Below are 23,839 nucleotides of genomic sequence, written 5' to 3' on the forward strand. Positions count from 1 at the left end.
AGAAAAATGCCCCTCTCAAGTTTTGATTTTTACAATTATTTGTGCTGCTTTTACCCAAATTTAAGGTGCCATAAAAACTGACAAAGACACAGGGTGGGGCGGCGGAGGAAACAATATCAATCACTGTGTATGTTGTGCGTTGCTATTTTATTCCTGCACCCATCACTCCTTCCTCCCTTCCAGCATGCATGCACATACTTACAAGCACACACACAAATCATGGACACACTTTTTTTGAACACACACTCCCCAGCCCAGTGCCCTGGGCCTGGATCCAGTCATAACAATAGTGGAGCTGCTCCCCCTGCTGCTACTAGATGGAAACTGCCTCTGGGCCTCAGATCATTCTCTGAGCTCTGTGAGTGCCTGTACATGTAAGGGTGGGGGGTGAGGGGGTGGCGAGTGTGTGTGTGTGGGGGGGGTGGTATTGCGTGCTTGTTTGCATGTGCCAGCGAGCGCACACGTTACCCAGCTCTCCATCCCATCACATTACACAGTAGGTCTATTCTGCTGCATCCTGCCACAAATATGTATGTGACCTCACCTTCCATTCTCTCACCCCTGTGCCGCTCGGTAACAACATCACCAGCATCTGCTAGCGATTGTTTGTGGCGGCTGACTGTTACTCAGTCTAGCTTCTTTCTTGTCTGCCCATCCCGCTATAAAAGTCTAATGATCTTATGTGTTTTCTTTTTTTTTTTGTTTTTGCATGACTGTGAGTATTCTTTGTGTGTCTGTCTACATACACACACACACACACACACACTGCACAGGATGGTTTCCGTAACTCACATAAGGGACAGTTTTTTGCTAAAATTAGATGATGAAGCAAAACCGGACATTTTCACTACATATAAAAAATGAACCTCAGTAACACTTAGGGCATGGAAAATCCAGCACTGAACGGGATGTTTTTCGTAAAAGTCATTAGAAGACATCTCTTCCTCATTTTCTTTTCCGTTTCTCGTTGCTGCCCACTTCCAGAACGTTCTAAGCACTGATTGTCATTTACATTTTATCAGCCATATGCTCACCTGTCATGTTCACATGACCAAGTGATCAAAGGCATGTCTTTGGTTTAATTGTTCCCCACTGTTAGGCTTCAGCCAGAAAGGACTCTCTCCATCTTCAGCAGGTGGCATGCACGTGTGTGTGTGCATGTGAGTGTGTGTTTGGAAGCATGCTTGTGAGTGCATAATATTGCACAGTGCAGCCTGTAAATATGAGGACAGTGTTGTTTGACTCTTGAAGTCTCATGTTTTATTTGAAATTGTGTGCTGCAGCACAGAACCAGTACAGTGAAAGGATTTCCTGCCTGCCTGCACAGCCTCCTTACACATCTGAAGTAAGAAAATCTTTAAATTATTCTGATCAGCTTGGTTTTTGCATGTTGTAGTTTGGGGATTAATCCTCACTGTGCTGTAATTCTGAGCTGTGGTTACTTTTCCTGGTGTGGAGTAGAGAAATAGAGGCCAGTGCCTTGAGTCATTGCTCCGTGACAGTGCTGGGTGAGTGTGGGTCAGGGGGAGGGTGTGGAGGGCATTGGATTGGGTACATGCGCTGGGGGTGGGGGTGACATGGAGGCTGACTGGAAAGGGCGATGAGGAGGGGGCTCGGGGAAAAGGCTTTAGTTGGAAAAGGGGCTTTGACCGGGCAGAGAGAGATTCACATTGATTGGGTTTTAATTTGGTGGAGCCCCCCCCCTTTCAAACCCCTTCACTGAGCTCCACCCATCCCCCCATCCATCCAAATCCCTCAAACCCAGCACCCCAGCCCACCATTGCCCCACCCCCTCCCCTTCCTGTCCCGATATGAGAGTGAGTGAGGAGTTGAGGAGTCGGGGTGGTCTGTGTGGTTGGTCAGAGCCAGCTGATAGGAGCAAACTAAACTCAGCAGGCCTGTTGTTTGTGTTTACTCTGTGTGTGTGTGTGTGTGTGTGTGTGTGTTTCATTCAGCTGAACAGAACAACCCCTATGTTGCTTCACATGTTGCAGCAGCTTTAAAGAGTTTCTATAAAAACACAATCAATCATGGTCGACTTTCACAGGTGGTCTAATCACACCCCCGTTTCTCTTTCTCTGCTCGAAATTTACATTTTATCCTTCTTCTCATTATTTTATAAAATTTTACCTCATTTACCTGAAAATCTGGTGATGAAAGAGCACTAAACAATTTGAATGCATTCAAAGATGAAGTCTCCCCTCCAGTGTTTGCTTTAGGAATCTAATCTCAGCCCTAATCTCTGACAAGTTTTCTTTTTCTTATCTTAATTTCCAGGCTCAAAGAGGACGGAGGTAGAGGTCTGTTCTTAATTAGGTTAGTTATCTCTGCACCAAAAGGATAAAGTTCTCTCACCGGGACTGTTTCAAATTAACCTAATTGGATTTTTAGCAGAAACTCAGCAAATAGTCAGGGTTAAATAAAGAGAGGGATATAAAGGAGGGAGTTGGAGTGAACCGAGAATAAAAGCCGTTTGGAGGGTCACGTTCAAGGTTCTACTCTCTACTCTCTCTTAACAAACAGCAAAGGAACGCTTCGGGCCTGCTTCAAGGACAGCTGGTCTGGCCAGGGGCACGGGAGGCCTGGGCTGGGGCCCCGGCTCAGGCTGAGCTAACAACAGGAGAGAGAGAAGGAGAGAGGGCTGAGGCCAAGCAGCTTACAACATCCACGCACATTTTTATGCCATTAAAAAGCCAGTCCATACTGAAAAGCTAAAAACAGCACGAAAACAGATGAATGTCTTTCTCTACCCCTTCATTCGGTTAGCAAACAACCAAACGCTGCATTACAGATATAATCTTGAAAGGTACGGTTGCTCCCTTGGTCTCAGGAGGTTAAATGCTTTGAAATGTACTTGTTCTTTTTGAAATATTTTTCTATTTCTGTAATGGGATGACCTCAGCTGCTATCTGTTAACCAAGGCATAGAGTCATTTCCAGAAGAGAGGGCACTGAGATTAATTCACTTTTTCACACATAGTGTGGACATGGTGTAATTCATGGGCAAAACTTTTGCTGCATTACTTTTGCCAGGACAGGACGCTATGCCCAGCCATCCAACAGCTGCAAAGGGGCACTAATCTGTTGCTGCTCACTGTTCTCCCTTCACCCTCCGTTCAAATGAGTGACTTCTGGCCTCTGGTAATGTGCCAGTGTGTGAAGCTGTATCATGGGCATACAGGTTCATCTGAGAATGCTGTTTGTGTATGACAAAGACGTCCGTCTGCACATTCGGCGGTTTTCAGCTCACTTCTATAAAACAGCACGTCCACACCGAAAAGTCAAACAGGAAAACAGCTAAAAATATTTTTCTTCGCCCCCTTTCAGTTGGCACAGAAAATTAAACCTACATTCTGCACAATCTGTTTTCTTTTTATATAAGATGCTGTATGAGTTCTGTGTTCAACGACTACACTTTTAATTAGAGTAAGAAAGTGGCAAACAAACAAAAAGCGTATGTGAATAACCCTGCTGGAATTTGGATTTTTTTTTCCTAGCTATATCAAAAGTCACAGGAAATATTAATAAGCTTTTTTCCCCTTTGATATTCGAATGTTATCAAATTAGCACTTCCTAAAGAAGCAGGGGCTGCATTAAGAATCCCAAGTTCCCCACCAAGCTGAAGTGTGAAAATATTCCAGGGGGCAGTTTGATTATTATAAGGGCTAGAGAATAAAACTATTCCCCTTGTTCAAGTCTCTCAGGGTGAATTAATTAGGAAGAGGAGCAGTGAGACGTGTGCAGCAATCTACAAACCAGGTTAATGTTAATCACAGGTGAAATGTATATCATTTACACCATACCTTCCACAAGATGAGTTGCAATTTGAAAGCAAGGAAAATGAAATGAATCGTAATGATTTTGATGATAGAGGCAGGAGGAGAAATGGATAATGACACTGATAGAGTCTGAATTAGAAATAAGCAATATTTCTTCAGAATAGCATGTGGAATGAATATAACAACTAAAAGTGAATATAGTTCATTTTGCTGACTGGCTCAGTCCATTGTGTGCTGTAGTGATGTATAGATGAGTTAATCAAGAGTATTGATTGCTGCAGCTATGATGCCGAGTGTGGATTTTTAATTAGCGCATGCTTGAGTGTGTTAAAACTCCTGCTCTCTGTCTGAGTGGAACCAAGTGGAACTGAGCACGTCAGCTGAGAACACAGCTCAATGCCGCCAACCCCCCCCACCACCCCCCAAACACTGCTCGCACCAGCACCATGGCTGCCTCCACTCCTGTTCCAAACCGTGGATTATCTCCCCATCTCCCACTCTCTCTTACTCGAAACTAGGCCGCCATTTTAGGCCTGCCCAGTCCCTCCTGCCCTTCATTTTGAGTTGGAACTGGGCCCACTGTAACTCGCTGTGTGTTCAAACAGTTGTCCTTCCCTGAAGGTCCCTCTAAGGGGAGCTCCTTTCGGACCCCCACAGACACTCATTCTCAGAGCTCATTTCATGTATCGCATCTCTTTATAAATATTTCACAGTTGTGTGATCAAAGCCCACCTCCGTGAGCCCCTGTTTGGCTAATTGCTTTGGCTGATGTATGGTATATTCAAGGCTTTTTATGTCCTCTACAGTGAGCTAGGTCTGCACAGAACTGCCTTTACAAAAAATTATGGTTCACATGCATTTGACTGTTTCATAGCTAATAGTTTTTAGGAGGTGAGAATTATAGTTCTTGTTTTCTTTGTTGGGACTTAAATAGTAAAGATCTTATATCAGAAAGAGTCTTTCCAGCCACATGTGAAAAGGTGTCACGAGTCTACATCACAATCGTGTATTTGGATAACACTGCCAGTCCATCAGTGTGTGTGTTCCTGGTCCCTGTGCTGTCCACCTGTCTCAATAGTGCATTTGTCCAGCTGCAGATAGCAGCAGACTGCTGTCGAACCACTGCTTATTTTCCCCCTCAGAGGCCCACCCTGGTCTGCACAGGACGGCCTGAAATTAACTGCCCTGTCACAAGTCATTCCTATATGGCGATTCTTCTCTCTATCCCTTCTTCTGCACGGTCCTCCCTCTTCGCTGTGTGTGTCAGTCAGTCAGTCAGTCAGTCAGTCTGTGGTCCAGGAATGCCCTCTCTCCCCGCTCCCATTGATTCCTCAGCCTGCGGAGCAATGAAACAGCCAGACTGCCTCGCCAGAGCTTTGCTGCTTTTCATGTTCCTTAAGTGCTTGGCTCTGTTCACTAAACTCCCCATCTCTGTTTGTTTTGAATCACTCAACAATCCAATCGGGCTTTGTAGTGGAAAAAAAAAACCCTTTTATCAATTACTCAAGCCTCCCGTTTTAGTTTTGCAGATTCGGGTGTGTATGTGAAAGTCCAGACTCTTGCCAATATTTGCCCTGCCCTTTCGGCTCTGCAATTCTTCTGCCTCCCTCTTCCCACACCAGTAGATCCCTGTGGTCCAAAGACAGTCATTCCTCCTGATTAGGCCTTGTGTCAGTTTAACCATCCTTATCGGTGCAAATTTTCATTATGCAGATGAGGGAGGGCCAGTAGAGCATCACACACTGGGCAGGAGAGGGTTCATGCTGCTGTTGTGTACCACTCTGTTTGGCACCCTTGCAGCTCTCCACACACGCCACCTTCCCCAGCACACATTTCCTCGCTGCAGTCTGTCACATTTCTTTCCAGAGAGGACACGCATGCATGATGAGATCACACACCGGGCCCTGGGGCCAGTGTTTATTATGTATAAGTGGATTTATCCTCTAGGTGCCTGGTGTCCAGGTTGGAGAAACCATAGAACCAGGGAGAGGCTCAGCATTTGTCAGTGGCTGGCCAAGGGGTGGAAGTAGCGGGCGGGGGCTGGGAGCTTCACTGCGCGGCAGAGGCCTGGTTCAGGCCTGGTTCATGTGCTCTGTGGGCTCCCAGGCTGGTGTGCTAGCTCTCAATCTGGCTCTGCTACAGACAAGCCTCCTGTGGAGGTCAGCTGTGCCGACAGTGAAACAGAGCAGAGAGGGGAGAAACGTGTTGAACAGCACACCTGTCCTCACCACTGAGCAGGGAGTACGGCCCCTACAGCACACCTATGGATAATGTGCTAGGCAGCTCATCTTTCTGTTCATTCTGTTTGCCTTTCTTTCTTTCTTTCTTTCTTTCTTTCTTTCTTTTGCTTTTTGAAGACCTGTGTTTTTCGGTGAGCAGATGGAAAGATTGAGGATATAGCTGCGGTCTAATAAAATGCCTGTCTCCATAGAGTAGACAGCTGACGCCATGGTTTGAGCTGGTCTTTGCTCCCCTGCTGGGTGTATTGATAAGCAGCACTGAACCCTGCGGTCAGTGTTTAATTGCATTATTTGGAGTCCTCTAGTCACTCTCCTCTTTCCTCCTTGATAGGAGGGGAGAACAAGTGTTTACCGATATGGAGAAGCAAGGATCAAAAAGATATGCTGAGGCAGGGAGAGCAGCCTAAGACTGGGGAACTCTAAGTATGATATTGATGGATAAGTGAAAGCCTCAAACCTATCGCGCCAGCTAATCCTGTAGCTATCGCAGTCATGCTATTACAATGGAGGGAAGGCGGATGGCCGGAGCGTGATGGGGGCCTCATCTTCATTCAGGTCTGACTTCACCGACCTCCCAGAAAATCTGTGGAAATCTATGACATCATTGTTCGAGCTAGCTTTTATCTTGTTGTGGCTTATCGTGCCCACTGTTCCAGACATTCACACACACACACACACACACACACGTCTACAGAGGAGACTTCCAGCAGAGTGGATTAAAACAGCCTGCACACTTTGACAGACCTCATTGGGCCCCAGCGTCTGCTCTGAGCTCTGATTGGGGACCTTGTTGCTTCTCTGGTAGCTGACACACGTAAAGCAGAGCAACACCAAAACATCACAGTCTAAACATTATCTGTTCATCAGAAATGACCAAAAACCATCAAAACACTAAAATCACTGTGTCACAAGCACTTAATGTTAATGCTGAATCTACACCCATTACAGAATAGTGCATTAGGACTGAAACCCTCTTTAGCCCCTGAGACTCTTGTCTAGGTCCCATAGGTGGTGGGTGGTGGGGCGACACTGTTCCACACATAAAAAAGGAGGTTAGAACAAGTTGCCATGGTTGAGCAGTGATGTAAACCCTTTCTTCCCTTCACCTCTGTACCCTTCCTCTCGAACTGATGATGTGTTTTTGTGGTGGCATCTGAAAGTCGCTTTGTCCACACACCATGCTCCCCCACGCCCTGGACCCTCTATCTATACACACATACAAATGTGCACGCACATATGCCCCCCCCCCCCCCCCCCCCCCCCACACACACACACACAGGCACACAGGGGTCAGAGGGAAGACCATTCATTCGAGTCTAGCCAGCTGCACCCTCTTTCACCTGGTGCCCAATCATGAATAGTCCCTGGAACCTAAGAAAGGACCCACACCAAGTATGACACACACACACACACACACACACACACACACACACAAAAACACACCAATCCGTTTCTCAAAAATGCCTTCGGTGTCTGCGGCAGTTGCCCAACACACCTGCTCAAATAGTCAGATTGCGCGTTTGTGTGACGGCGTGGAAGAGCTCCTCATTATGGCGGTCATTGTACATGTGCTTCTTTTCGGAGGAGCTGGGCTGGAAAGCCGACTCACTGTGGCATAGAATGGTGGCCATCAAGTTCATTGTACAGTCTCCAACAAATCCGAAGGCATAGTGTGCTCACACATGCACACATTCACACTCGAATGCTGCACATGACATGAAGCATGTCGCCACTTCCTGGAACCCCACATTTCAAGGATATCAGGGCTAATTACATCATCATTAACTCAAGCATATGTGCTCACACATCTGTGTGTGTGTGTGTGTGTCAACTTTTAATGAGGGCCCTTAGACAGGGCTCATTGAACCTTTGGTCCACTGCTGAATGCCTCACAGTTCTGATGCAGGCCAGTGCTCGTCAGAGCCGCACAGGAACAAACACTGTCCTCTATCAGATTGCAGAAGCACATGCGCATGGACCAGACACTGAAGACACAAAGTGATGAGCATTGATCCCAAATGATCTTGAAAGTCATGTATATGTGCATTTTTCTATGTCTGTTATGTGTGCATCTGCATTCTAACTGTGCGTGTGTGTGTGAGAGAGAGAGCGAAAGAGAGTTCTGGGGTCAGCGAGGAGTTCAGTGTGTCAGAGGTCTCAGAGCCACGGCTCTTTGATTCCACTCCCTTGCGGCTCGGAGAATTTCCTCTCCAGTTTCCCAGTGCTGAGCCCACGCTGGGCAAGGAGAGCCGCGCCAGGAAAATTTATGTTGATGTCAGCAATGAAAACACCACCACCCCTCCACCACGTCTCACAATATTTGTCAAACAGCAGTCTGTCCATTCTTTCTCTCTCTGCCTTCGTTCTCTTCTTTCGCTCTAAATATTTCCATTCTTACTGATGTATGTTTCTGAAATCTTAAATCCATGTTGGCGAGAGGTTTCACACTTCACATGGCTTGTTGTCTCTGCGGGGACTTTTGGTAACACAGCTCTCTATTGGCCTCCTCAGGGGCTGGGCCATTTTGGGAGTGTCTTTTAAGGTGTAATCCACACATAAGGCTCCCTAAGGCTCCTGTGCGTGGAAGGCAAATCCAAAATCATAAAAGAATCACAAATACAGCAGTCAGATTAAAAACTTACCTGCTACAGATGTTTTCTGATTTTATGTAATTATATCATTTCATGTATGAAGTTTCTGAGATGAGGGCAGACATAATGTTTACTGAGATCATTGAGCTAAATGAATTTCCATGTGGTTGAAATGTGGAAAATCATTACTGCTTTTGTGCTGAATGGTTGTACTGCACCCAAAGTGACGTGGTATTCACCGCGCTGTGTCCCATAGATGTTTTTCGTGTGTTTGGTCACACCTGGAGAGTGCGGGTCACTGAACTGAAGAGCAAGAGCCACATTGCTTGAGCATATCACATATATAACATAGTGCAAAAAAAAATACAAAACACATTCTCTCCATTTGTCACTTGGGTATGTGAGCGAGAGGGTGTTCCTCTGGCGTACGATCTGGAGATAGTGAGCTGCAGGTGCTCTGGCCCATGCAGAGACAGGTTTGTAGATATGACACACTCCTCGGTGCGTTTTAACCACCGTCTTTCTCTGGTGTATTGTGTGTCGCTTTTTCAGGAAGAAAGGTAAATCTTTTATCTTAGCTGAACTGTCAACCTAAGCAAAATGAAAGCAGTCAAAGGTACAGCGCCCCCCTTCTAGGCTGAGGGATCTGGTTGTCAATGCAGGAGTACGCACACACACACACACATACATGGTTTGTCCAGTTAGTGTGGGTATTGTAAAGTCCCATTGCCTGAGGGTCAGTGATAACACTCAGCGCTGATTCTTATTGGCTGAGAGATTTACAGCCTCTCATGACACAGAAAAGACAAGCAACATGTGGCGATCTGTGCATTCTTGTGTGTGTATGCATTTGATCGGGTTTAAAGTATTAGTGGCAAAGCTGGATGAGATATTTCTACGGACTGTTGTGGCTGACCTTTTAGGTGCTGGCCTGTTGCTTTATGGGGGATCAGCATTTTCAGGCATGCAGAATCTTCCATCTTGAAGAAAAAAAAAAAAAAACTTCAGTAGGGAAGAGGAGACAGGTGAAGCTGAGAGATGTGTGCACATGTGTGTCTTGGTCTAAAAAGGATTCAGTCCAGCAAGAACCCTGCCTTGCTCCACCCTGTCTCCTCTGTTCCACATACTCACACAAACACACGCACAACAACTCTTGGTAGTCGTTTATGCTGGGCCAGATTTGGACTGGGGCCATGCCTTCAGGCAGACTTAGTCCCTTGATTCCCAGCCCTGTCCCACTGGTTTGCAACTCAGCCCCAGCCTCCCTCTACTGGGGGGCAGGCAAAATGGCTTGAGCTGTTATCTGGAGCTAAATCACCAGATTGCCATGCTTTTGCTGCATCTGTGTTGATATTGTTACTGGTGGAATGTAGAATAATGTGGTATACACACAAGGCTGACACAAACATGATCCAACCTTGTGCCATCAATGACCGAATCTGTGTCTTTCTCTGATGTATTTTGCATGTCTACATGCTTTGACTTTGAAGCTCCTTCTTTGCATGTCTCCTATCCATAATTCATGTCATCTGCAATCTTAAATGCGTAATCTGCATCATTTTCTTTTGTAATCTTTCGAGTAGCTACATTTTTTTTTCATAGATTAAGATATTATTGCCCCTCCTTCTTGAAAATTCAATCATTAATTTAGCCATCATGAAAACATAAATTTGTCTCTTTGCAGGAAAGCCGCTTGTTGCAGATATGTGAAGGTACAATTTATGAAAAGTCTCCTTGACAGTAGACATGACAAGCGAGCATTCTAGTCACGTTTTCTTCGCCTCCTGCATGGCATCTATCCATCATCTCATTGGTTGGCATGCCTGGCTCCTGCCATCATCACCATGGCAATGTGAGTGTCCTCCCGGTAGCCATCACCATGGCAATGGGAGTGTCCCCCAGCAACCATCAGCATGGGCCGAATGTAAGCCTCTTAACCAGGATCACCATAGCAATATGTGCCTGCTGAAACACTGGGCCATGGTATGTCTGTGGGCATGTGTGTGTCGAAAAGAGGCAGAAATTATAGCTGTGATATGAGCTGTGTCATTAGGTATTGGTGATGGATTTTTTTCCCTCTCCCTCAATCTCTCTCTATAATGCACTCTTCCTCTGTCACCGTCTTTTTCTGACACCGTTTTTCACATCTCACTGCATCAGCGTAGTGGGTGGGTGCCGTGATGCTGCCCTTGTCCTAAGTGGGGCCCGGCAGGAGGCTTACATGGCACCGACGGAGTCGCAGTCCATCCTATCCCGCTGCTGAATACTCTGGACCCCTCTGGGAGCTCACCGGCCCTGTATGCCTGGGACATCATCTAGTGTCGGTGCCCTGACACACAAAAGTGAAAGCTGACAAAACTACAGGGGGTGAATTTAGGAGGGGGCCTGGTGGAGAGAGAAGCATGCCACTGCCCTGGCAAGGACATGGATGCACGACACACCACAGCGACACCCTCGTAAACAAACACTATCTCTCACATACACACATATTTATACAGTGCACACACTCTCATGTGCAAAATGCGCCGTTACACTTCTGTAAAGACTTGCACACATGCACACGCACACACACAGACAGAGTTAATTGTGCATATTCATGAGTGTACATACAGGGTGTTCCGTTTCGCAAGGCTGGCTTTTATTGTTTCCCTGGTGTGTACAGTGTATGTGTGTGCACTGACGCACATGGGCATGTTTATATAAGTGTGTGCATGTGTGAAAGTGCATGTCTCTGTGTGGGTGTGTGTGTGTGTGTGTTTGTGCATTTAGCTAAAGAGCCTGGTGGGTATCAAGAAGCATAGCTTTAAGGTATGATATGTTAATAAAATGTGTCAAGATGTCTGGAACCCTTTCTCTCTTTATAAACAAACTTACAGCCTGAGCGCTGCTAATTAGCAAGCCCATCTGTTCAGTTTAGCAAAGTTGTTGAGATTTACCATGGAAACTGTAAAAAGATAAGCTCACTTCGACATGGCAGATGACAAGTGTTAGAAATACCAAATTCAATTCCCCAGCCTGCAGTCTCTTGTTCTGTCTCTTATTCAATTACTTGTCCGTTAATATATTTATTTATTTATTTTATTTGCAAATGAATGATTTTTTTTTCTTATGTTAAGACGACCGCACTGGCACACTCGTGCGCCAGCAGGACCGCGGTGTTCGCTGAGGCACACAGCATATGAAGATACAGGGTAACATTCCCCTAACAGCATCATCCAAAGCTGTGGCAATTTGCTGGGAGAACATTAATTGCTGTGGCTGGGGCCCAGGTTTTGCATGCTAAGCACTCTGCAGCTAAGTCTGTAATATGTGTGTATGAGCGTGTGTGTTTATGAGTGAGAGAGTTTTGCCTTTGCTTGTGTGCCTGCTTGTGCCTGTGTGTGTCAGGAGTGTGTGTGTGTGTGTGTGTGAGTGAGCTAGTGTTGGGTGGAGGGTAGGTGGGGTGGGATGGTGGGGAGAGGGTGGTGGGGGGGCACAGGGGGTCCATCTGCTCTCTTCTGCTCCTCTGCACTGATATAAGATTACGTTAATCTGGGTACTTGTCAGGACAGGTTAGTGAAAGCAGACGACTGGGTGGGACTCATGCTAAACAGGTTGGCTAGAAAACGGCTGTTTTTGCCCTCAGACTCTGCGGTGTGGGCTTTTGGCAAAAGGTGGTGGATGGTGAGCAAATAGTCCCAGAACTGCGGTGGATTTTCTGTGCAGCGGGTTCACAGACGTTGCCATAATCTCCAGAAAACGATGAATTCATACAACCTAACCTCTTCAGGTGATTAAATGAAGTCAAATCATTTGCAAAATAAGAAAAAAAACCTTTTCTGTGTTTGAATTTTTTTGGGTCTCTGTGCGGTTAACGCAGCTGAGTCCTCTTTCTCTTCTGTTTTTGTGTGTGCATGTGTGTTTGTATGTGAGGCATACCAGGGTCAGTCCTGCGGAGTCAGGCCCCTCAGTTTGTGTCCCTGCCCTCCCCTTGCGTCACCACTGTTGTGTTTACCCCCTCTTCCCACCTCGCCAAACATTTTTATTCAATTAAATAGCCCTCCTAAATCCCATCCTGCATCCTGTGCTCTTCTGATGTTGTTTTCTCTGTAAGCACTTTAAGGCCCGTAATGATTTTGAAACTTGTTATGCTAATTAGAGTGGCCCTCTCAGACTGTGTAGCACGGAGAAGGATTTATTGCCCGTTTGCTTGGAGGGGAAGAAAAGAAAGAGAAGTTAGAGTAATTAATCCCGTTAACCAAGGATAATTGGGCAAAAAATAGTCCTGCCACTGGCACTGACTGGGAGGAGTTGCAGTTAACCCTGTTTCCTGTGTTTTATTTCAAATTTAATGTTTCCTCTTGTTTAAACTTCCTCTCAGGATTCCTGCTAATCCGCTTGCCTGCATCCCATTGGTGGATTGAGGCAGCATTGGGGGGCCAGAGAGAGGAGGTGCCTGAATTCAATCAAACATCAGTAAGGATTTGCTTTCCTGTCCACTGTGCCCACAGTCAGGGTTTAGTTTTCTCAGAGCAAATCAAATTTTAAAAAAGTGTTTGATGGAAGATTCTGGTAACTGGTTGATTAAAAAATGTATTTTATTCTTAATATTCAAGCAATCTCTAAAGCTATGCATTGGGTCAAACAATAAAAAAGAATAATATCTGAGAAAGTCCTTTTTATGCAAATTTGTTTCAGCATGTCGCTGATTAGACTGTTGTTTTTAAAGTAAAATAGATTTTATGTTTTATGTTCTAAACCTCACAAGTAAAATTCTAAGTGAATCTGTTTTTTGGTGCATCTGGATAAAATCTCTTATTTTTCTACACAGCATATGTTTAGACATGCATTACATTAATTAACACAGTGCGGACAATTAAATGTTTCTATTTTATGACCTTATTAACTTAAGGTTAGTCTTTCACCTAACTGTTTTGCATTAACATGTTTTTATAGGAACAAACATTTTCCAGTTTTTACAGTGGAATTCCCATGCACGTAGCCTTTTATGATCAGCTGCAATAACAGGCAGTGTTAACTGGTTCCATACCCACAGTCCTCTCCCTCAGGAGAAACACTCATCTGTTTTTGTCAGTACCATGCCGGGACTGTAACCGGAATAGGCAGATCCTAATTTCATCCACTTTCAAGGAATTTACAGGCTTAAACAAGACCTCCTTGAAGATGTATTTGTGTTAGAAGAGGAAAAAAAAACAAAAGTAAAGGTTGAGAAACTGTTTCTTTTCTTCCAAATGGCTTGGTCAGTGTCACAAAGTGCTGCCATGTTATTCAGAGAATGTGGGGAGATAAGAATCTACATTCAAACATGACCTTTGATGTAATGTTTTCATTTCATTCTTTTGTCGAAATCTCGTTTCATTGCAGATGATTTTGCTCCTTTACCAGAAAAGCTTTTATTGGTTTATATGATGTCATTGAAAATAATTGTCTTTCTTTCTGTTTCTTTAGTTTTTTCTTTCTTTCTTTCTTTCTTTCTTTCTTTCTTTCTTTCTTTCTTTCTTTCCATTTGAATACATACTGTTCACATGAAAGGCAGCAAACAATTTTGCGGCATTAATTTGAGAGTTCATCATTTCTGGCCTGTTCTTGCTAATTGCTGTTTTGATTGTTTTCAAGTTCAGTTATTAGCCACATTAGGTCAGATTAAGGACGAGCATGCCGAGACAAAGCCAGGTAATTAAGAGAGGATATGGGAGCTGGAGTCAGCCCTGTCCAGTTACACTTGACTTCATTAATACGGCTAACTTAAATCAACCGTCACAATGCTAGCAGGAAGGCTATGTTTTTCTCAATGTGAACTTGTAGTTCTGCCTCCCAGACTTCACAATAGGCTGTTTAGCATCCACAGTATGGCTATTGTCACTGTCAGCCATAGGATAGGAGGCAAGGGCATGGCAGAGGAGAGGCTACCAGGAGGAGAAGTTAGCTAGAGGGACCAGGGGGAGAGCACTTGACATACCCTCTTGCAAGCAAAACCCCTCCTTAATTACACCCTAAAGATAATTATTTTCTTGATTTGTTTGCTCTCTGTGGCCACATTTCCTATTGCGTCGCCTGTATTTCAGTCTCCCCTTGTTTACTTACTTATCTATTTTTGTGTTTGCCCCCCTCCCTGCCTACACCATATGGTTGCAGATCAAATAATGTCAAACATTTTGCCCTTGCAAGTTTTTGCAATTTGCAGTTTCCAAATGTGAGACCTGTTGAAAGCAGGAGTGATAATGGACATGCTCTACCCCCTGTCGTTTTTGTCCCACCATATCTCCCTTCAATTAATGCTACAGCGGGAGTTTCATGTAATAACACTTGCACTTCTGAGCTGTCCGCATGAGAGAGGGAGAGGAGAGGGAGACAGGAGAACAGAGGAGGGAACGGAGGGAGGAGGCTGAGGCTGGGAATAAAAGAAGAGGGAGAGAGAAACAATTAAAACTGGGCTGGGATGCCATGACGGGCCTGTGTTGTGTGGCCATGTGAATGTTGCATGTCAGCTAAATGGAGCAGAGAGGGGCATGATTGGCGGTCGGTAGACTGCATGCTAAGCTTGTCTATCATTGTTGCCGAGCGCAATCAAACTGGTGCCAGCAGGATGGAGGATGCGTTGACAGCTGTAATTACCCATCGCCATGGTGATCACTTTTGGCCTGCCGTGGATGGCCGGCGGAGGCCCCTCCTCCAGTCAGCCTTTAATCAGATTGGGCTGTCAGTTGTCAGGTAGACATGGGTGGGCCGGACACTGTATGTGCACTGCCTTGGGTCCCTAAGTGTTTTTAATTTTGTTTTTCCATCTAAACAAAAGCAACATGAGGAGCGTAATAAAAATAATATATAAAAATACTGCATATACCTTAGAGTTAAATGAAGAAGAGCTCAGAAGTGTACCCACTCATCGGTGTTTACAGAACTGACGCGTGGGTGTTTTTGTACGTGTGGTCATTAATAGGACATATTAGTACAGCACACAGGATATCGCTTTGTGGTTATTTATAGCATCTCTTTGACTCTCCATATAATAGCAAACATAATCATTGTCTCAATGCTGCCATGTTTGTTTTTGGCTTATTTATACTTTGCAGTCATATATTTATTGTGTAATTTAAGGTGTATGAACCTAAATACAGGTGCACAAAGAAAAAAATGAAAATGAGTGTTTATAGAGCTATGCTAAATCCTCTACAAAGCCTACAAAAAGCAGAGCAAGATAATTTTCTTTCTAATCTTTAAACTCAAGCAAATTGCCCATCATGCTTCTTATATACTCAGACTGTACATAGCTCATTGTCCTTTAATGTGATGCAATCGTAGCAGCTCATAATGGTGCAGTGCTTAAGGTAACGGAGAACGCCAGGTACAGCCTGATAATGTCAGTGTGATAATTAGTGCAGAGAGGCTTAAACCAGTGGCCCACGGGGAGACAGCCCCTGGTGTGGAGAGATGGCACGCAGCTGGATCATACTTAATTAACTAATTGAATATCATTTTGCCAGTTAGCTGGAAATTAGCTGGAAATTAAAACATGGACAATCACGACAATGAATGGACATTATAAAATTAATTTGAGAGAATGCCTTTTTCTTGCAAAAGCTAATGCTCTGATGATGATAGTTGATTTTATTCCATGCTGCATAATTAATGTTTTCCATTGCCTGATGCTCATCTGTCATCTCAGACAGCTGTAGATTTGATCAGTTTTAAGAGGCATCAGTGTTTTATTATGTTTTTCACCTGCCTTCACTCACACTTGGAGATCATCTCTGACTCTCTGACAGCCCCACTGGCGATACAGAGTGCACGAGCGTGCGCGCCTGTGCATGTACTGTACTGTCTGTGTAAGTATGACTTTCATTCGTCCCATATGAGATAGCCAGAGTGAGGCTCTCACTGTGAGGGAGGAGGAATATGGCTTAAGAAAGTACAAAAATATCTCTGGATGGAATAAAAAGGAGGTCAAGCTCATCCTGGGTGACACTGGGACCCAGATTAAGTTCCACTGAAATGGTCGTATTTATCTACAATTCCACAATCTGCTCCACACATGCTACCCTCATTTCAGAGTATGTTCTTATTACAGAAATACATGTAATATCATTTTAAAGGCCAGCACAGATGTTTTATATTGAAGCTGCTAATAATATTGTTTTGTCTGTTTCTAAAACAGGGTGACTAACCTTAAGACATATCCTTATATCATTTAAATCCTTACACACATAAACAGGTATTTTCAGTCATTTGGCTGATAAGACCTCTTCATCATTCTTACAGAATAAAATAGAATATTATTCGATGTCCCTGTGTGTAGGTTTGTTTTGGGGTCTGCATTAGTTTCAAATCTGATGGCTATATACCATAAGTTGTTCTCTCTAAAACGTCAAAAAAACATAATTAACACAGTCGTATGAGCTTGATACATTATTCCTTCTTAATTTATGACAATTGCTCATTAACCTGATTTTGAACTGATAACATTTGGATTTCTGTTATTTTACAGTTTCTTCACTGGATCTAATTTAACCTCTACTTAAGTAACGCCACTATGTAGTGTGACATAAGGTATAGTTCCCTTTCTGTGGAACAAATTAATTTCTTCATGCATAGCTCATATAACATATAAAACAATAACTATTTTCTTATTTGGTTTAATAACAATGCTTTATAGTTTTTTTATCCATAGATTGTCACCACTTCAAGGCTCTTCTACAAATTAGTTTTTAATAAGAAGAAATGGAAAATATTTGTTGAAAAAATGGAAAGATTTTGCAGGCATGGTTATTATTTTTAAACATAAACAACTGGGCTCTGTTGGACCCCAAACTGTGAGGAAGTAAAACGAATGTCAACAAAACATAAGATTTGTAAAGTCACAAAAAACATAACTTTTGCACAATACCTTGGCCACCAGCACCTTGTGCCCGAGCTACTACATGTTTAGAGTTATGCCTAAATTCAACATGTGTGTGTAAATGGCATTTCAAATTGTGAGACATTGATTCGTATATATCAGTATGTTCTTAGAATGTACCAGGATATATGTGGATTTTTGCAGTAGCTATACATTCAATGAGACTTCAAAAAAAAATTTAATATAAGAACCGCAACAGTTCTAAAGTGTGTCTGTTTTAATAAGTGACGTGCCCTTTTTTTTTTTTTTTTACACTGAGACATTTTAGATCCAAGCAGTTGGCAGTGCTTACCTTCACTGTACTGTCTACTGGAACAGAATAATAGTATACACTGTATATCACAGCAGACTCTATCATCTTAATATAGAGATCAGCATGAGACATTACAAACCACAGGAGGGACCCACTCACTACTATATCCTGTTTGTTGTGCCACTGCTTCCCTAGTTGCTTTCCATGCAGTAAAAATAAAAAAAACAAATAAAGTGGGAGAAATTAATCCCTCTGGAGCCATTGTGGGCATTTCACGTTACCCGCCACCGTGCTCCCCAGCTGCTTCTGTGTGCATGTGTGTGTGTGTGTGTGTGTGTGTGGGCACATAAATTTAGGGGTGTGTGTTTATGTAGTGGCCCGCGTGTGACGCGAGGCCCATACTGGGAGAAGACGAGTGTGTGTGATGAGTGGCTGAGCAGAGACACACAAACAGTATCAATAAAGGGAAACTCAGTGAATGTTTAACCCGCGTTGAAGAGAGAAGTGTACATATTTACATTATCCATATATTCATTTGCTCAGCTGACTGGCTGACGACAACAGATCTGCATACGTGTAATCATCTCCGGTTTCCAAGTATTGATTTACACTCACACAACATGCTTAAACACAATTGCTGCAAATCTGTGTCTTCGGAGGTGAGGCTGTGCCCATGTTTTCCCTCCAGTCAATCAACCAGTCATATAATTTCATTAAATACAGTGATTGCAAAGTACAAATTCATCTCAGCCACTCAAAGAGCAAATTGCTTGAACAACTAAATGACCTCATACGGTGATGTGTTTCAGGATGGCTGTGTCCGTTCGAAATTTTCTCTTCCTCAGATCTCAACACACCCACACACAATAGGCGTTTAGTACGTGTGGGTCACCACAACAAAGGGGCTTATAGCTTGTTGTTTCCTAATTAAGAATGTAAAAGGGGATTAGGCTTCAAACAGCACAGTTTTTGTAGTTTCCTTCTTCCCCCAGCAGTTGAGGTAGGCCTACGGGTTACCCCTAATGGCGGCACAAGCCCATTAGCATTCTCTTGTCTTATTTTTCTGAGCACAGTTGTGGCTCTTCCTGTCCTCTTCGCTGACTACATCTTCTCACAACCCCCCCTCCCCTCCTTTCCCTAGCGGCCAAAGTAGCACAAAATGTACCACTGGAACCCCCCCAGCCCCACACACAAACACACACACACACACACACACACACACACACACACACACACACACACACACACACACACACACACCTCCACCCCCAAACCCCCTCTCTCTGAAATAAGCAGTATTCTCTTGCCGTGTTTGATCCTTTGACTATGCAGGGGCTTCATGTCTGGCCAGTGTTTTTGGATCAGCAGGTAGTCGCAGGCAAGCTGTTAAAGGGGTCATCATTCTTCTCTTTCTCTGCTCCTCTCTGCTCCTCACACACAGATGGGGACCTGCTGAACTCTGCCAAAGGTCAGCGCTAAATTACATATTTTATGAATTCTTGCTTTAGTTGAGGCTTTTGAGAGGGGACACAGAATAATGAAACGCTGCGAGGAAAACAATTATCTGACGTTTTCATTTATCACATTGATGTACATTGTTTTAGCTCAGACGTCCATTTGGAAATTTTCGAAATGTTTCTGTAAATTTCCAGCCTCTTAACTCTTATTTCACGCTCATAAGAAATTGAATTATCTCTCTTTCATTTTTTTTCCCTTTCTTTCTGTGAATTCGGCCTTCCCGCCACCCTGTGCGAGTTGAAAGGGCCGTCTGAAACGTGTGATGTTTGGAGAGGAGACATTTTGGCTCTCATCCAGCTCATTGTACACCAGTCTGGACTGGGCTGCCATGGCGGCTTTAACTCGCTGTACAGCAGACAGATGACAACTGCCGGCACGCCATTCAAGACCTCAGAAACAACATCTCCCCACCATGTCTGATGCATTAGGAATGGAAATCAGTGTTTCTGTTGGTTTTGCTGCCCAGCTCCTTTGTTGTAAACGGATGGATTTGCCTTTGTTTGTTTCCATGCATGCTGAACCGGGGCTGAAATTTCTTCTATTTCTGTTTAAAAGCTGGTTTTGACAGTCTGACTCTAAAATGATGATGCTGAGGGTGTGTGTGCCTTTGTGTGTCTACCAGCGAGCACATGTGCGTTCATGCGCCTGGACACCTGGATCTTTGTGTGTGAGTGTATGCATTGCTATGTGTGCACATACGTAGAGTTAGTTAGAGGTAATGGTTTGGTGTGTTTGGATAATTCAGTTGCCATCAGACTGCAGCATCTGCCATCAGGTGTCTTCTCACCGGGGATCCCGAATGGTGCTGGAGATGCGAGTATATCTGCTTTCACACTGCTGAACATGACATTTGAACGTGCGTGTACACGCAAAAAAGAAAAAAAAAAGAAAAATCTTTGAGTGCGTGCACATACACAATCATACAATCAGACACACACACACAATCAGACACACACACACACACACACAATCAGACACACACACACACACACACACACACACACACACTTCACAGAGGCTGTGTGAGAGCCAGAATGCAGAGCCTGAGGGCTGTTGTGTCTCTGATGTTTGCATTGTTTACTCTGTTGTCCCAGTGCATGTAGGAGATTGTTGCACACTTAGGCCTCACTCTAGCCTTGTATTATTTACTATGACTGGTGCGGACAGCAGGTTACTGTCCAGGAGAGCTGAAAGGCCGAGCAAAGAGAAAAGGGGGGGAAAAAAGGAGGCAGAGATTGAAGGAGACAGAAAGAGATCATTGACTATATCTTTTTTCCCCTATATTTGTTCACATACTGCTTCTCTCTCCTTTTCCGTTTGCCTTTGATCCTGTCTCCTCAAACCTCTGCCCCCATGGGTCACCAGCTGTCAGACAGCCAGAGGAGGGTGCCGCCTCTCTTCTTATCCTCTCTTCTCTCACTTTTTTGCCGTTTGGGATACGCACCGTTTTGCACCCGGGGAATCATTTGGGAACCCCAGGTAAGTGAACCGAAGCCACACAGATGTTAATCTCCCCTTGCCCCCCCTCAGACAGACACCACACTCCTCCACCTACTTCTAGGTCTCTTCCTTTCCTTTTTTTTCCCTGCCCTTTTTGCCCTAAGTCTTTGAAATCTCATTGAAGGCAGCAAAGTGGGAGTAGAAGTCTCTTGATTAGGTTTCTTTTTTAATAGAGGAGGAGAGGGAAGGGATGGCAAACAGGGGAGGGGGATGTATCTCGCCGCTGGGAGTAAGGACCCCACTTTGGGCATGCAGGCAGGTGAGCTGGTTCTCACCTCACTCTGCTCTCCCTCCTCCTCTAACAATCCGGTTATCTGTGTCTATTACAGAAGGGTGGCTGACGGCCTGGATAAATCCTCCCTCTTCCAGATATGTTCTGGGGCCCTATCAGCTGGGGACAGGACCTTGAGCCCTGATGAGAAAACTGGTCCAGGGAAATTGAATTAGCTATTGTGTCTGGGACTTCATTGATTGCTATTAGAGTTGGCCTGGAGCTGGGTGGAGGAGCGACGAGGAGAGTTAAGCCTGTCTGAGCAGGCTGCTCCAGTCCACTCGAGAAGGGGGACTTCAGTTTTATCAGATTCAAGCACTTGTCATGTTGCTCTCAAACCACAGCGGCCAATTAACAGCAGCGGAAACAAGAAATGCAGAAGGCCAGAGCTTGAAAACATAGGCGTAAGAGAGGGAGATCATCATGGCAATGTTCATACTGCCATGAATAATGGCGTGAGTCAGTCATGTTAGAAGTGGATAACAATGAGAGTCAAAAGTCTATAAATGTGACTGGTCTTTTGGCTGGAGATGATGGATGGAGTCTGTGATGCAGACACTTCCTGTTTCTCTGGGTGCAGAGCTGCAGATGAAAGAGCTGCGGTGTGTTTTCAAACTGAGGAAGAACAATAGGTCAGAGGAAGAAAGAGTTCCCCTGACCTGACCCCCCCTTCTGTTGAGGCTGGGGCCTGATAGTTCTGACACCACTGATCTCTGGCTGACTCACACAAAGAAAGAGACAGGAGATACCTGTGGGCATTGTGTGCTCCTGCTGCATAGGCACCTGCCTCATTTAGGAATTTTATTGCAATTTTAGCTTATTATGCATTTAAGAAACGCAGATCAGAGCGACGTGGTACCTCATGTATAATCATGAGATTTTCCCTCCAATCTGAATTTATTACAATCTTTCATGATAATGATTTACATTTTTCTTATTATGATTAGTATTGCCACCATTGTGCTCAAGCCTACACTTCCACATGGTGTATTTTCAGTTTGCTTGACTGACATGTGGCCCAAAAACAAAGAGCTTGAAAATTTGAGCAAATCAGTATTTAAAGGTACACACCACTATTTTGAAGTAGTGTCAGTACTGTCTTATACATAGTAAAACAAAATCAGGGCATTTACATTCAATGTTCGTGTCTGAGTTGATATTGAAAATTACGGTTAATGCCAATTTTGAAGTGGTATTCCACTCAACTCAAGAGTATGACAGCATAACATAAAAACTGTTTATTTAGCCATGTTTTGACATATTTTATTTATTCTATTTTAATTAACCTTTACTCAACCAGATAATTTCCACTAAAGAGAGCAACTTCCTTCTCAAGGGAGAACTGGCCTGGACGGCAGCATCACAAGATTCAGAAAGAACAATGCAACATCAGTCGCACTAATAAACAACGCTCAAAACCAGGTAACTATGTGTAAAGGGTCAAATAAGATAAGAACAAAGGTTAAGAAGGTTACGAAACAATTACAATTAGTAAAAACAAAAGTAAAGGAATCATTCACCATAGAGTTTATGATCCCCTTGATTTCAGTCACAGAGTTCTTCAGTATGATTTCCCTCTGCAAACTATTCCAAGTGGCTGGGGCAGAACACATGAAAGCCTTCTTCCCTATATCTGTTTGCACACTAGGGACAAGCAGCAGATATATGTGCCCTGTGATCTAAGATTATAACTGGAAGATGAGCTCTGTGAAATAAAGACACGCACAGATATGAAGGAAGTTTGTAAAACTTGAACTATACCAACGCCTCAAACAGGGCATAGGAAGAGATGGCCAGCCCACATCTACTTTCACAACATCAACATCTGAATATTCTGAAGATACTGATGGACAATGGAGAGGTGGGTTACACCACGGGAGTGACTTGAGAAGTTTCTTTTTGACTTTCTTGCTGTGACTGTGAAAATGAGTCATCCTCGGAGTCCACTGTAGCCGACGTGAACTCAAGCTGGCTGCAGCAACAATTCTCTGTCACAGAGGAACGCACAGTGTATACAGTGTGCAGCTCCACAGTATCACGCCAAGCTCCATGCAGATCTGCTGGGGTGTTTGTGGCAGCCACTTGTGCGATTGTGTGTCTACCTTGTGTACAACACCACCACACGTTGCTTTCTTTAGGAACTCAGCAGAAATGATTAATGATGGCTTCATTGTTTGCTTCTCAGCTCTCCACTTATGATTTTGTCAGTTTGAATGACTGGTTTCATTGTAGAGATTTAATAGTAGTGCAAATAAACTTCAAATAAACTGGCCTGGATGATTTTGTTGCAGTCTCGGGCTAATGACCCCACTAGACACTATTATAAAACCATTTCCAGCTGTGTTGAAGTATCTACAACCTTAACAAATTAATAAAGCAGGTTATGAAAATTTAAAAATGCTCATGGTTCATGTTTGAAAATATGGAGTTTGGAAGCAAAAACAATTTCTGTATTGATACCGAGACCATCAGCATATAGTGTCTGCAAACAGATGACATGCAAATGTGTGAAGATTGTTTGTTAGTGGCCTCTGATAAATGGAAATTCAAGGCACACATGGATGGCCCTTGTACTCATTAGCATTTGTTGCTTGCAACGGTGGCAATTAAAGAAAGGGAGCTGATTCGATTGCTGCACTTACTCCCCGAATGTTTAAAATGTAAATGAAAAACTGCATCTCTCTGTTTTCACTGTAAAAAAAAAAAAGATAAATAAATAAAACAAAAAAAAGTAAGGCAAATATTTTCATTAACTATCTGTTGATGCAGATTAATTGTGAATGTACGAACCC

At 43.9% G+C, this 23,839-nt stretch overlaps 1 long non-coding RNA gene across 2 annotated transcripts in view; it reads left to right on the top strand.

The window, feature by feature from the left end:
- The window catches only part of LOC139622273 (uncharacterized), a 38,196-nt gene extending 14,597 nt beyond the window's left edge, over positions 1-23,599 (top strand). Inside the window, exons 3-4 of one of the 2 annotated variants that reach the window (XR_011691186.1) lie at positions 22,348-22,469; positions 22,597-23,599. This is a non-coding gene — a long non-coding RNA (uncharacterized lncRNA). Of the gene's footprint in view, positions 1-12,969; positions 13,225-22,347; positions 22,470-22,596 lie in introns of those variants that run through there. The other variant, XR_011691187.1, reaches the window with a different exon arrangement.
- The last annotated feature ends 240 nt before the right edge of the window (positions 23,600-23,839 follow it).

Source organism: Trachinotus anak, unplaced genomic scaffold, assembly GCF_046630095.1.
Source record: "Trachinotus anak isolate AG129_WGS33_773 ecotype Australia unplaced genomic scaffold, CSIRO_AGI_Tana_v1 ptg000001l, whole genome shotgun sequence".
Lineage (NCBI taxonomy): Eukaryota > Metazoa > Chordata > Actinopteri > Carangiformes > Carangidae > Trachinotus > Trachinotus anak.